The following is a 13,398-nucleotide window of genomic DNA, read 5'->3' on the forward strand; positions in this document are numbered from 1 at the left end:
CCAGGGCCATCTGGGAATGATGTGCGGACTCTGGAGCCTCCAGAGGCTGAAAGTAGTGAGGCAGAGGAACAGGAGGAGCCTGTTCCTAATGCATGCATGAGAAGAGCTGCCAGAAGGCAAGAGCAGCTAAAGCAAAGAGGATGACTCGGGAGTAGGGCCAAGAGATGATTGGCTCCTCCCATAAGGCTTAAAAGACCAGCAATGGCGTTCGGGCTTTTTGTCGGAAAACAACATTGGTAGACTTGCTCTTTGTCTTGCTGCATTTATTTCTTGTTGGCGTCTTCTGCTTTTGAAGTTTTGTCAAAAAAAGCCTTTGACAGTTTGTCTAATTAGACCAAGATTGGTGATAACACTGAAGAATTGTGTTATGAAGAATTTGCTTTGATTTAGTTTGGACTAACCCTGACTGCTCTTTAGAAGGCTAGATCCTGAAGATGAAACTGAAATACTTTGGCCACCTAATGAGAAGGAAGGACTCACTGGAGAAGAGCCTAATGCTGGGAAAGATTGAGGGCAAAAGAAGAAGGAGACGACAGAGAACGAGGTGGCTGGATGGAGTCAATGAAGCAGTAGGCATGAGTTTAAATGGACTCCAGAGGATGGTAGAGGACAGGAAGGCCTGGAGGAACGTTGTCCGTGGGGTCGCGATGGGTCAGACACAACTTCGCAACTAACAACAACAACACTGAGAATGAGTTAATTCTCAGCTGTTCTAATAAAATCTATTTGTTTTTGAACTGACTACCACCTACTTGGGCCAGGGTCACAACAGTATGCACACACACGCATGCGTTCCAGTTTGGGCACTCAGTGCCAAAAAGGTTTGCCATCACTGGAGCAGGGATTACATCTGAGAATCAAACTCCATGTCATATGATGCCATGCAAAAGAAGAGAAGACTGGAAGAGAAATGCCACTGACATTCCATTCACAAACAGACTTTTTAGTTTTCATAGGCTGCTCTGAGAGTAAAAATAATATATGACAAAAGACAAATCTCAGTAGCTGTTTTTGAACAACTAGTTCAAACCAACAAACTATTTTATTCTGCTCAAATGAAACTCTTTGGGAACTTCTCTAAATGCTGCAACTTTGGACATAGACCGTATAGATACTGTAGAGTGTTTTATTTTGATTTTCAGAAACATGTTTATATAAATGCGTGAATGTTGTGCACTTCATGGATAATTGACACAAACTGTTTTTGTAAATGATCATAGAAAGCTTGCTCATTTCTACCATCTGTCTATTCACATTCTTCTGTACCAATGAATGCCTGAGATTGGAGCTTAGAGGTTTAGCTACCACATGATATCCAGTCTCATGCCTCTTCATCAAGTGATTAATTTTGTCTCCTTCTAATTTCCTGCAGGAACTGCGTCCAGTTCTCTCCAACCACAGAACTGCAGTCAGCTGGGCTGGTACGGTTTTTCTGCCCTTTTCAATTTGACCCAATTACAAATCACAAAGTTTTCTGCTTTTTAATTTTGCACAAGAGCTGCACAGTTGCGAGACCAGTCCTGTATATTATGAAAACAAACAAGATTAAGCATCTTTTACCTAATGTTTAAAACCAAAAGAGACCCCTGAAAGGATTGTTATAGTTTGGGTTTATTACCTGGGATCGCCAGAGCCTCGCAAACTTTGGGGAGCGCTTTAATTATTTATCCATATGTACTGTCTTAGGCATGTATTACAGTATAACTTTGATTGCTGGCAGTGACAAGCCTAATGGGCATTTCTAAAAGTATTTTTGCACTACTTTTATTGTAGCCGTGAATTCTGCAGGTTCAATAGAGCGTAAGCAGATGTCAATGTGCTGCAGATGCTCAGCCAGGATGCAAAGGAGAAAGTGCTGAAGGGCCTATTCCTCTGTTTTCTTGTGCCTTCATGGATCACAGGAAAAAAAAGTCAGAGCAATGCTTATGCAAATGAGAAATGGTTAGATTAGATAACTGTGTTACGGGGTTGTTTTTCTTTAGAGATTTTATACGGGCTATTGGATATTTAACTCTGTCTCCAATTATACTCCATCTGGACATGTGCACCTAAATTTAATTAGTATAAAATGCCATAAGCATAAGTGATAAACAAAGTGAGAAGAAAATTGCATAATATCTGCATTCCTAAATCCTTTAAGCCTCCCATTTCATTATCCTGGTTCTTCGCTTTGGGGATTCTGTTCTTTCTTAGCATCTAAATGAGGTAAAAAAAAAAAAAAGGACCACGCAAGTCGAAATGACTGTCAAATAATCTGTTTTGTTTTTCAGGAGTTAATAGTGCCGGTCAGAAACTACTTCCTTCTATCTGTTTGTTACCTTGAGGTGTGGGTAGGGTAATTAAAAAAAAAAAGTCAAGACAATAGCTAACCATCATGCTGTTGAAGCCCTGTCTTTTTGAACATGTCAATGACACACATGAAAAAGGAGCAGAGCTTCAATTGCAGGATTGCCGTCCTCCTGATCTTTTTTTGATCTCCCTGTGGTTCCCGCAGTAAACCTGTCTTGGAAAGAACAACCTAAATGTTAGTTAGCACTCAGCCTAAAACTGCTTCCTTAAGCAATTTTGAAGGATAGATCCTCATGATGCTGCCATTCATCTCATCTTCGACCTACCATAGAGGCGGCTTACATTTATCTTTAACTGTTCCAGTTTCTTTTTTCTCCACACACAATTTCCACTGCAATGTCATCTATGAGGGTCTAGGACTTTTTGCCTCAAACTCTTGGCGCTGCCTGTTTCTCCACCAGGGTTTCACCCAAAGGAGGTGGGGCATGGAGGGCATCGGGATAGGGCACTATAAAATGTAATGCTTTTGAAACTTTAGGTGTGGCTTCCTGGCTCAAACTCCTTGTTGAGATCTGCTGGGATACCAACCTATTCTGCAAAACTTGTTTTTATTATTTTTTATTATTATTTTTATTATTATAAAGCCTGTTTTCATCGATCCATGCTTGTTGGTTGAATTCATTTCCAACACCTATACCTGATCCTGCCTCCCTGACACCAAACGGGAAGAGAAGAGTGGGGGGGAGGAGAAAGAAAAAGAAAGAGGAGAGAGAAAGAAAGAAAAAGAAAAAGAAAAAGAGAAAGAAAGAAATGCCTCCCTCTAAACTGCAGCCCCCACTCGACTCCCAAAGCCCCCGAGCTCCTGCACCGATTGGCTGGCTTCGAACTGTCTTGTGCACCCAAAAGCCCGACATGAATTGTACTGCGAGGAATGGGCTGCAGTAAAGGAACTGGGACAGAGGGGCTGTGGCCCAAAGTGCCAAGGCATAATAATGCGGAGGCGAAACCCTGGTGGAGAAACAGGCAGCACCAAGAGTTCAAGGCGAAAAGTCCCATTCTGCATCTATGATGCTTCTTCAGCAATGCTAGAAATGCAAGGGGGAAGGCATTAGTTATGCCTTCACCATCAATTGGTGCAGGCATTTCCCAGAACTTGTTTAGCCTGTCTTGTTTACGAGGCCATTTGGGCTGCAAGAGAGACCTGACACCTGGCTTCTGCAGAGCCACTTGCCCGTGTCATGCCTTTCCAGCTGCTTTCTGAAATATGTGTTGGGTATTTACATGGGCTCCTTATAAAACCAGGTTTACAGCTGTTCTGAAAGTGTGGCAGACATATCTTTAAGCAATGGGATTATAGCTCTCTTGGATGCGAGTAAATTTATGCATGTAACATTTTAAGATTACCCAGCCAGGGAAGCAATAAAAAACCCTGTTTGCATTAACGTTATATTGGCACAATGACTGTTGGATAACTCTAGAAGGCACTGCAAATTGCTAATACTGAAATGGCCATAATAAGGCAGAGAAATTGGCAAGAGCTGCAGTGTCTACGCTGATGGGAGAGAATTGCTGGCCTATTCTTTTTTTTCCCTGGGGCTCATTTTCACTCCAAAGTTGAAATCCATTACTGACTTCTATACTGAATACCTTTAGCTGTAAAAGGGAAAGGAAGAACCAATTATGTTTAAATGGATAGGAAAAACGAATTTATACATACACATCAGTAGTAGATTTCAAATTTTTTTACTACCAGTTCGGTGGGTGTGGCTTGGTGGGTGTGGCATGGCTTGGTGGGCATGGCAGGGAAAGGATACTATAAAATCTCCATTCCCTCCCCAATCCAGGGAAAGGTTACTGCAAAATCCCCATTTCCTCCCGATCAGCTAGGACTTGGGAGGCAGAGAATAGATGGGGGCAGGGCCCGGCAGAATTTTTACTACCAGTTTACTCCAAACTACTCAAAATTTCTGCTACCGGTTTTCCAGAACTGGTTAGAACCCGCTGAAACCCACCTCTGATACACATATTCATATCTGTTCCCAATATCCAGTAATTCTTTTCATTTCAACTCATAACTCCAGCATCCCACATGCATCAGTTGATTTTCTTTTAGGCATGGGTTTAGCACTCTTCCAGAACAGTGATAGCTATTTTGGAATGTATTTAGTTGACTTTATCCCACCTTTATAATAGTTTATACATAACTCAAGACAGCAGATATACCTAATATACCTTCCTCCTCCTGTTTTCATCACAACAACAATCTTGTGAGGCGGTTTGGACTGAGAGAGAGTGATTCGTCCAAAATCACCCAGTTTTAATTCATCATCTTCTGGCCCTAGGCCAGCACATTAACCACTAGACCAAACTGGATTTCAATGGTACTAAACCATGTCCAAAGGATACAGCATAATATCAACTGAAACTCAAACTCTCTTTAAATATGTGTGGACAAAACCAGTGTGACAAAGCTGTAAGGGCAGCCTTGTTCTTTGGATTCATGACAGGAGCACATCCGGTATCCCAACTACTTGGCAGCTGGAGCAGTGCAATTCCTATTTTTCTGCTGACTGAAAGCCTGGAGGAAAGCTCTTTAACACAACCACAACAGCCCCATGATCAAATGGATTACTTCAAAGGTGGGATCTACTTTGTGGGCCGCCTTTCCCAAACACAAGGGCTCAAAACACTTTACTTGTTGCTAGGGAAACATTAGACAGTATGGGTACACATTTGTGTGTATGTTTTGCAGAAAGGGTTTCACACCCACAAATATATACAGGACCTATCAATAAAAATATATGCAATGTTTGTACTGTAGAACTGCTTAATAGTTCCTGTGTATTTGATATAATTTTATGGCTTTGCCTTGTCCTTTTTTAAAAATCTATGATTCTTCTACTGCCCAAAGTAGAGTCTGTCAATATTCTTCTTGAAAATAAAATCACATGGCTAATAGATTATGGATTCTGTAACACCATACTTCTAGGTAAGCAGATATACTACCCTGTTTCCAGTGGTGGGATTCAGCCAGTTCGCACCACTTCGGGAGAACCGGTTGTTAACTTACTGAGCAGTTTGCCAATTAGGGCAGAGAACTGGTTGTTAAATTACTTGAATCCTACCACTGCCTGTTTCCCCCCAAATAAGACATCCTCTGATAATAAGCCCAATTGGGCTTTTGAGCGCATGGCAATAAGGCCAAGCACTTATTTCAGGGTTCAAAAAAATATAAAACAGGGTCTTATTTTCGGGGAAACACGGTAGTTCTTTCCTTAAACATATATTTGACATCTTCAGATTTACTTTCTTTGCTTTCTTTCACCCTTCGTATAGTCATTGAGCAGCTTCCAAATTTAGAAAGTCAATACGAATAAAAGGATAAGTTGCTTTTTAGCAAACAAAAACAAAAACCCTACTCCACCCTCCAGATGTGCAAATTTCCCGAAGCTTTCACAGTTTTGCAAAAAATTACACAAGAGGTGGGAGACCCTGAAAAGCAAGTTCTGTATAATGGGAAGGAAATGCTACCACAGGAACCCAACATGTAACAAAGGGGAAAAAAGGAAAGGTGCCATATAATGCTACCGTCACATAGCTTGCTAAGGTTCATCAGTTCCTAACTTTTCGTATAAAAGGTTCCAAATAAATCAGATGTTGCAGGGTTGTATCAATGACATGATTAATCCCTCTTAAGAGTACTAATGCCGTAGTACGTAGAGGGAAGAGGGGGTGGGAATGAAAGAATAAGAGCTATAATGCTTTTAGGACAGACATTAAGAGAAAAAAAACCCCGAGCAACTTGGAGTGATTGCATTCTACAATTACAGATTAAAGATTATAGATTAACAGAGTTGGAAGGGACCTTGTGGGTCACACACACCCCCGCCCAAACAGGTGACCCTACACCCAGTGATGGGATTCAAGTAATTTAACAACTGGTTCTCTGCTCTAATAATTTCTTCCAACAATCAGTTTGCCAAACTGCTCAGAAAGTTAACAACCGGTTCTCCTGAAGTGGTGCGAACTGGCTGAATCCCACCACTGCCTACACCATTTCTGACAAATGGCAGTCCAATCTCTTCTTGAAAGCCTCCAGTGATGAAGCTCCCACAACTTCCAAAGGCAAGCTGTTCCATTGGTTGATTGTTCTCACTGTCAGAAAATTTCTCCTTATTTCTAGGTTGAATCTCTCCTTGTTCAGTTTCCATCCATTATTCCTTGTCTGGCCTTCAGGTGCTTTGGAAAACAGTTGACCCCCCCTCCTCTCTGTGGCAGCCCCTCAAATATTGGAACACTGCTATTATGCCCCCCTGGTGGTTCTCTTCACTAGACTATTGTCTATTGGGCCTATTATCTATTATCTATTATCTAGATAATATAATATTATTATTAATAATATTAATAAATAAATAAATATTAATAAATAAATAAATATTAATAATAATATTAATAATAGATAATATTATCTATTATCTATTGGGCCTGATGGACTATGTGCATATTTCTTAAAAAAACTTTCCACTAATATAGTAGAATCCCTAAGCATAATCTTTGATAAAGCTTTCACGACTAGTTCCCTTCCCAAACGTTGGTCCCTAGCCACAGTCATCCCTATCTTCAAAAAAGGAGATCCCAGCCTAGTTGAAAATTACAGACCAATCTCTCTATGCTGCGTCACCTGCAAAGTAATGGAATCTATCATCAACCAATCCATTACCCTCCACCTAGAAACAAACAACCTACTCTCTAATAAACAATTTGGTTTCAGAAAAAAAATATCATGTAACTTACAACTTCTCCACTGCAAAAACATATGGACTACTAATCTTGATCAAGGCAAAGCAATAGATGCAATCTACATAGACTTCTGCAAAGCTTTTGACTCAGTAGTACATGATAAACTTCTCCTAAAACTAAAATCCTACGGCATTTCAGGACCTCTTCACAATTGGATAACTGCTTTCCTGTCAAACAGACAACAAGTGGTCAAAATTGGCAATGCTCTATCAAATCCTGTTCCTGTCAAGAGTGGCGTTCCTCAAGGCAGCGTTCTTGGACCAACACTCTTCATACTATACATAAATGATCTCTGTGACCATATCTCAAGTTGTGTTCTCTTTGCTGACGATATCAAACTATTTATACTACTACCCTTCAAAAAGACCTTGACTTTGTATCTGATTGGTCTAAAACTCCAAATCTCAACCAGCAAATGCTCAGTCTTACATATTGGAAAAAAGAACCAAAACACTAAGTACAAGCTTCATGGACATTACCTTACAGATGACCCCCACCCTGTTAAAGACCTTGGAGTTTTAATATCAAATGATCTAAGTGCCAAAGCCCACTGCAACTACATAGCAAAAAAGGCTCTAAGAGTTGTAAACCTAATTTTGCATAGCTTCTTTTCCAAAAACTCTACACTACTAACCAGAGCATACAAAACATTTGCTAGACCTATTCTTGAATACAGCTCACCTGTCTGGAACCCATACCACATTTCTGACATCAACACAATTGAACGTGTCCAGAAATATTTTACAAGAAGAGTTCTCCGCTCCTCTGAAAACAACAAAATACCTTATACCACCAGGCTTGAAATCCTGGGTTTAGAAAACTTACAACTCCATCGACTTCGACATGACCTGTGTTTAACACACAAAATCATCTATTGCAATATCCTTCCTATAAAAGACTACTTCAGCTTCAATCGCAATATTACAAGAGCAAAAAATAGATTCAAGCTAAATGTCAACCGCTTCAAACTTGATTGCAGAAAATATGACTTCTGTAACAGAGTTGTTAATGCTTGGAACTCATTACCTGACTCCATAGTCTCTACTCAAAATCCCAAAATCTTTAACCAAAAACTGTCTACTATTGACCTCACCCCAGTCCTAAGAGGACTATAAGGGGCGTGCATAAGAGCACAAAAGTACCTACCATTTCTGTCCTATTGTTTCCTTTCATTATATCAAATTAATATAGTTATTGCATACTTTTGCTCATATATATGCTTATATGATATGTAGTTATTTTATGTCGATGCTTGTGTATATTGTTGTGACAAAATAAAATAAAATAAAATAAAAAGACTAGCCATGCCCAGTTCCTGTAACCGTTCTTCATATATTTTAGTCTCCAGTCCCCTAATCATCCTGGTTGCTCTTCTCTGCACTTTTTCTAGAGTTTCAACATTTTTTTAATAGTGTGATGACCAAAACTGGATTCATTATTCTAGGTGTGGTCTTACTAAGGTTTTATAGAGTGATATTAGTACCTCACTTGATCTTGATTGTATCCCTCTGTTAATGCAGTTTAGGATTGTGTTGGCTTTTTTGGCTGCTGCTGCTGGCTCATATTTAACTGGTTGTCCACTAAGACTCCAAGATCCCTCTCACAGTTACTGCTATTAAGCCTGTTTCACCCAGTCTGTATGTGTACTTTTGGTTTTTCTTGCCTAAGTGTAAGACTTTACTTTTCTCTATATTGAATTTCATTTTGTTAGATAGGACCCAGTGTTCAAGTCTGTCAAGATCGATCTGGATCTTGAGCCTATCTTCTAGGGTGTTAGCTATTCCTGTCAGCTTAGTATCATCTGCAAATTTGGTAAGTTCCCCTTCTATTCCCCCATCTAAGTCATTTATAAAGACATTGAAGAGTATTGGGTCTAAGGTGGAACCTTGTGGTATCCTATTGCTTTCCTCCATATAGACGTAAGGACTACTCATTGAGTATGGTTTGTCAGCCAGTTATGAATTCATCTGGTGGTGATGCTAGTATATTACAGTATGTCCACAATATTTCGTTGGTCTACTAATTTAGTCACTGTGTGAAATAATTTAGTCACTGTGTGAAATAAGTTTGGTTTGGCATAGGGTTGTCAAACTGAATTTCATTGAGGGCCGCATCAGGGTTGTGTTTGACTTTGGGGGTGGGGTGTGTAGCTGTGGTGAGCATGGCCAGCTTGACATCACTCATCCCTATCTCCGTTTTCTGCTGGGACAGCCTCCTGCAACCCTCTGCCAGCGAAAATGGAGCACACAGCCCTCCTGAGCTCCATTTTCACTGGCAGAAGGTTGCAGGGGGCTGTCCCATCCAAAAATGGAGATTGGAAGCCCATTTTTGCTGGCAGAGGCGCTGTGGGCCAATCCTTCATTATGTTCAGGGTGGCTCCACGGGCCAGATCTAAGCACCTCACGGGACAAATCTGGCCTATGGGCCTTGAGTTTGACACCCCTGGTTTGGCATGATCTGTTTTTAACAAACCCACGCTGACTGCTAGTTATTACTTTACTCCAGTGGTGGGTTGCCCCCGGTTCGGACCGGTTCTATAGAACTGGTAGTAAAACCGGCAGGAGGCTCTGCCCACTGACCCGAACATCATCAAAGTGATCTGCGCACACGCATGCAGGCACAATGCAAACCAGTAGTAAAGGTAAGTAGAACCCACCCCTGATTTACTCATTTCTAGATATCAGTTTTTTTATTATCTTTTCCAGTATTTTCCCGGGTATTGATGTTAGGCTAATTGGTCTAATTGTAGTTTCCTGTGTCTGTTTTTTTTTCCTTTTCTGAATATGGGAACATCAGCTCTTTTCCAGTCCTCTGGTAATTCCTCGGTGCCCCAGGATTTTTGAAAGATCCAATACAGTGGTTCTGATTATGGAGCTTTCTATGTAATTAACTGGAATGATATAATTCAGTGGTGGCTGGAGAATTCTGGGAATTGAAGTCCCCACATCTTTTTTTTTAATTTGCATTTATATCCCACCCTTCTCCGAAGACTCAGGGCGGCTTACATTATGTTAGCAATAGTCTTCATCCATTTGTATATTATATACAAAGTCAACTTATTGCCCCCAACAATCTGGGTCCTCATTTTACCTACCTTATAAAGGATGGAAGGCTGAGTCAACCTTGGGCTTGGTGGGACTTGAACCTGCAGTAATTGCAAGCAGATGTGTTAATAACAGACTGTCTTAGCAGCCTGAGCCACCAGAGGCCCCATCTTAAAGTTGCCATGTTTGAAGAACATTGTCTTAAATAAATTTTCATGAGTAGAGCTGATTTCAGTAATAACCTTCTCTCATTTTACTTGAATTACTGTCTTTGCATCCCCTTCTCAAAACTTTTTGAGGTTAAAAAATATTTGCTCCATTAAGCATGGAACAAATTAGCTGGGGTTACCTCCCAAAATGAAGAAGCTGTAAGTTGGCAGATTTGGGCTGTCTTGAAACAGTTGTTGCTTGAAACAGTTGCTGCTGAAAGCCTTTGTCATAAATAAGCTGTTCTACAACAGCCTATCATAGTTTTATCAAACAAAGCCAAGAACGTGTAGTGCAGCTTTTCTAGCGTATGCTTCTTGTTTCTTAGATGGAAAGAACTGAGTCAAAAGTGGCATTTCTCTTCCAGTCTTTTCTTCTTTTGAACTATGCCTTAATGTGTTGTGTGAACCCAGCCTTTGTGGGGTATCAACCAAGATTCGGTTGGTAAAGTATGAATTTAACAATTCTACTTAATTCAGCAAATTATGGCTTAAGAAAATGCATGAATCCAGTTGCTGCATGATATTTCTGGCATGATGAATTATTATTGGTTTACTTATGGTTATCTCAACTAAGTCCATTTCTTGGACTTCTATACAGGTAATCCTCGAATTACAACCACAATTGAGCCCAAAATTTATGTTGCTAAGTGAAACATTGGTTAAGTGAGTTTGCCCCATTTTACGACTTTTTTTGCCACTATTGTTAAGTGAATAATTTCATTTGTTAAATTAGTAACATGGTTGTTAAGTGAATCTGGATTCCCCATTGACTCTGCTTGTCAGGTCACAAAAGGTGATCACATGGTCCTGGGATACTGCAACCATCATAACTATGCACCACTTGCCAAGCATCTAATTTTGATCATGTGACCATGGGAATGCTGCAAAGGTCGTAAGTGTGAAAGACGGTCATAATTCACTTTTTTCAGTGCCCTTGAACAGTCACTAAATGAACTGTTGTAAGTTGAGGACTAACTGTAATGCATCAAAGCAGAAATTGATCAAAGTGGTTGTGTTTCCTTAGTTCACTGAACCATTAATTAGCCACCATCCACAATATAATTTAGACGAGTGTGTTGTAAAATCTCAGCTATGTGTCTTTTATGTAAGATGGCCTGGAGCAAAATTTGCTATATTAAACTCCTAATTCAAGGAAGTGAAAGAGAAAATGAAGAGAGGGGAATTACTGAGCCATTGTATGAGAGGATACTCTGATTATGGAAGGCAATGTCTGAGATTCAGATACAGTGACAACTAATCTCAAAAATAAGTATCACATATATAGGAAACGTAAAATGGAGAGAGATTAGACAGAAATTCCAAGAGTTAGAAAAATTAAGCATGTATATAATTTATCTTCTCAAAATACCAAGGCTATTGGTATAGTAGTTAATCAATCATAGTAAGATATACCACTTTATTTCTTTATAAAATCTATGCTTTTGGTTCACTTCCAATAATTCAGATTTTGTTGGATGAGATGTGAAAGAAATATAAGCCTTAAAATGTTTCTGAATCTTGATTGAAACTGCTGAGTCATAAAGACCATGTTTCAGAGGTGACATTTGTGTAAAAGTCATGGATTATTCCCACTTAAAGGTAAACAAGATTGCTTATCATTGCAGTGGAATAACGTCACAGATTATCTAAAGAAGATGGGTAACCTTGCTCAGTCATACAAGATAGGCAAGGTAAATGGTTTGTTCTAGCAAATGTGGAAAATACACGTTCTAAGAAAAGCAGCACAAGAATATGGGGAAAAGAGCAATAGTAATGGCTGATCACTCCTGTGACAGCCATTCTGTGGTGGTAAAGTTGGATGAGTTTAGTGGCAATCTATCTTCTTCTCTTCTCCTTACCCTATGATGGAAACTCCAGAACTAGCTGCAGTGGAGAAAATACAAGGGAGAAAAGGCAGCAAAGTAGCTTGAATTCACTAAATGCACTTTAGGCTATCATATTCTAGACCAGGATTCCCCAACCCCTGGGCTGTGGCCCACTATCAGACTGTGGCCTATTTGGAACCAGGCCATGTGAGAGGTGGGTCAGCGTGCCTGTGTGCAAGCAGCTCCACTCATGCAAGTGGTGGGCCAGCACAAAAACATATGCAAGCCGACCCACTGCTCATGCGGTCCAGTTCCCCTCTCCCTCCTCCCTCAAGCCGGGCAGCCAAGTCACAAAGTTTGGAGACCGCTGTTCTAGACAATCAGCCCATATAATCAGCTTATGGTTCTATTTTTCATATAAACTCATACAATCAGGTTAAGTTACAGTTATATACACAGTTTTACAAAATAAAGAGACAGGTATAATACGATAATCTTTTAATTCTCTGCAACAGGAGCGTCAAACTCAAGGCCCGCAGGCTGGATCCGGCCCACAAGTTGCTACATCTGGCCCGCAGGGCTGCCCTAGAAACAGTGAAGGACTGGCCCATGGTGCCTCCCTTTGCCTGCAAAAATTAAGCTCCGGAGGACCACACGTGACCCTCCCGAGCTCCGTTTTCACTGGCAGAGGTTTTCAGGAGGCTGTCGCAGCCACAAACGGAGGTCACGAGGGCCACATGCAGCCCTCCTGAGCTCCGTTTTTTCGGGCAAAGGGTTGCAGGAGGCCGTGGCAGCCAGAAACAGAATTCGGGACCCCCCCGATACAAGTGATGTCCAGCTGGCCACGCCAATCCTGGCCACACCCACCCCACCCCAGCCTCCCAAGGTTGACACAACCCTGATGCAGCCTTCAATGAAATTGAGTTTGACACCCCTGCTCTGCAAAGAATGATAGCTTTAAAGGGTAGGGCATTTTAGTCTCATCCATCTATATGCATCTTAATTCAGTGCACATTTGTTCTATGTTGTACATAACAACATTGTTTTAAAAATGAAAATAAAGTTTTGCTCACATGTGTGGTTGTATAAATTTGACCAGACTAGTTTGTGCACTGAGTAGCTAGTCGCTTACTTGTCACATGGTGAGGAATATTTAAAATGTGTTTATACAGGTATTATGCAGGGGTGAAATGCTATCGGTTCGGACAGATCGGGCGAACTGGTAGTGAT

This window comes from Ahaetulla prasina, chromosome 1, assembly GCF_028640845.1.
Source record: "Ahaetulla prasina isolate Xishuangbanna chromosome 1, ASM2864084v1, whole genome shotgun sequence".
NCBI lineage: Eukaryota > Metazoa > Chordata > Lepidosauria > Squamata > Colubridae > Ahaetulla > Ahaetulla prasina.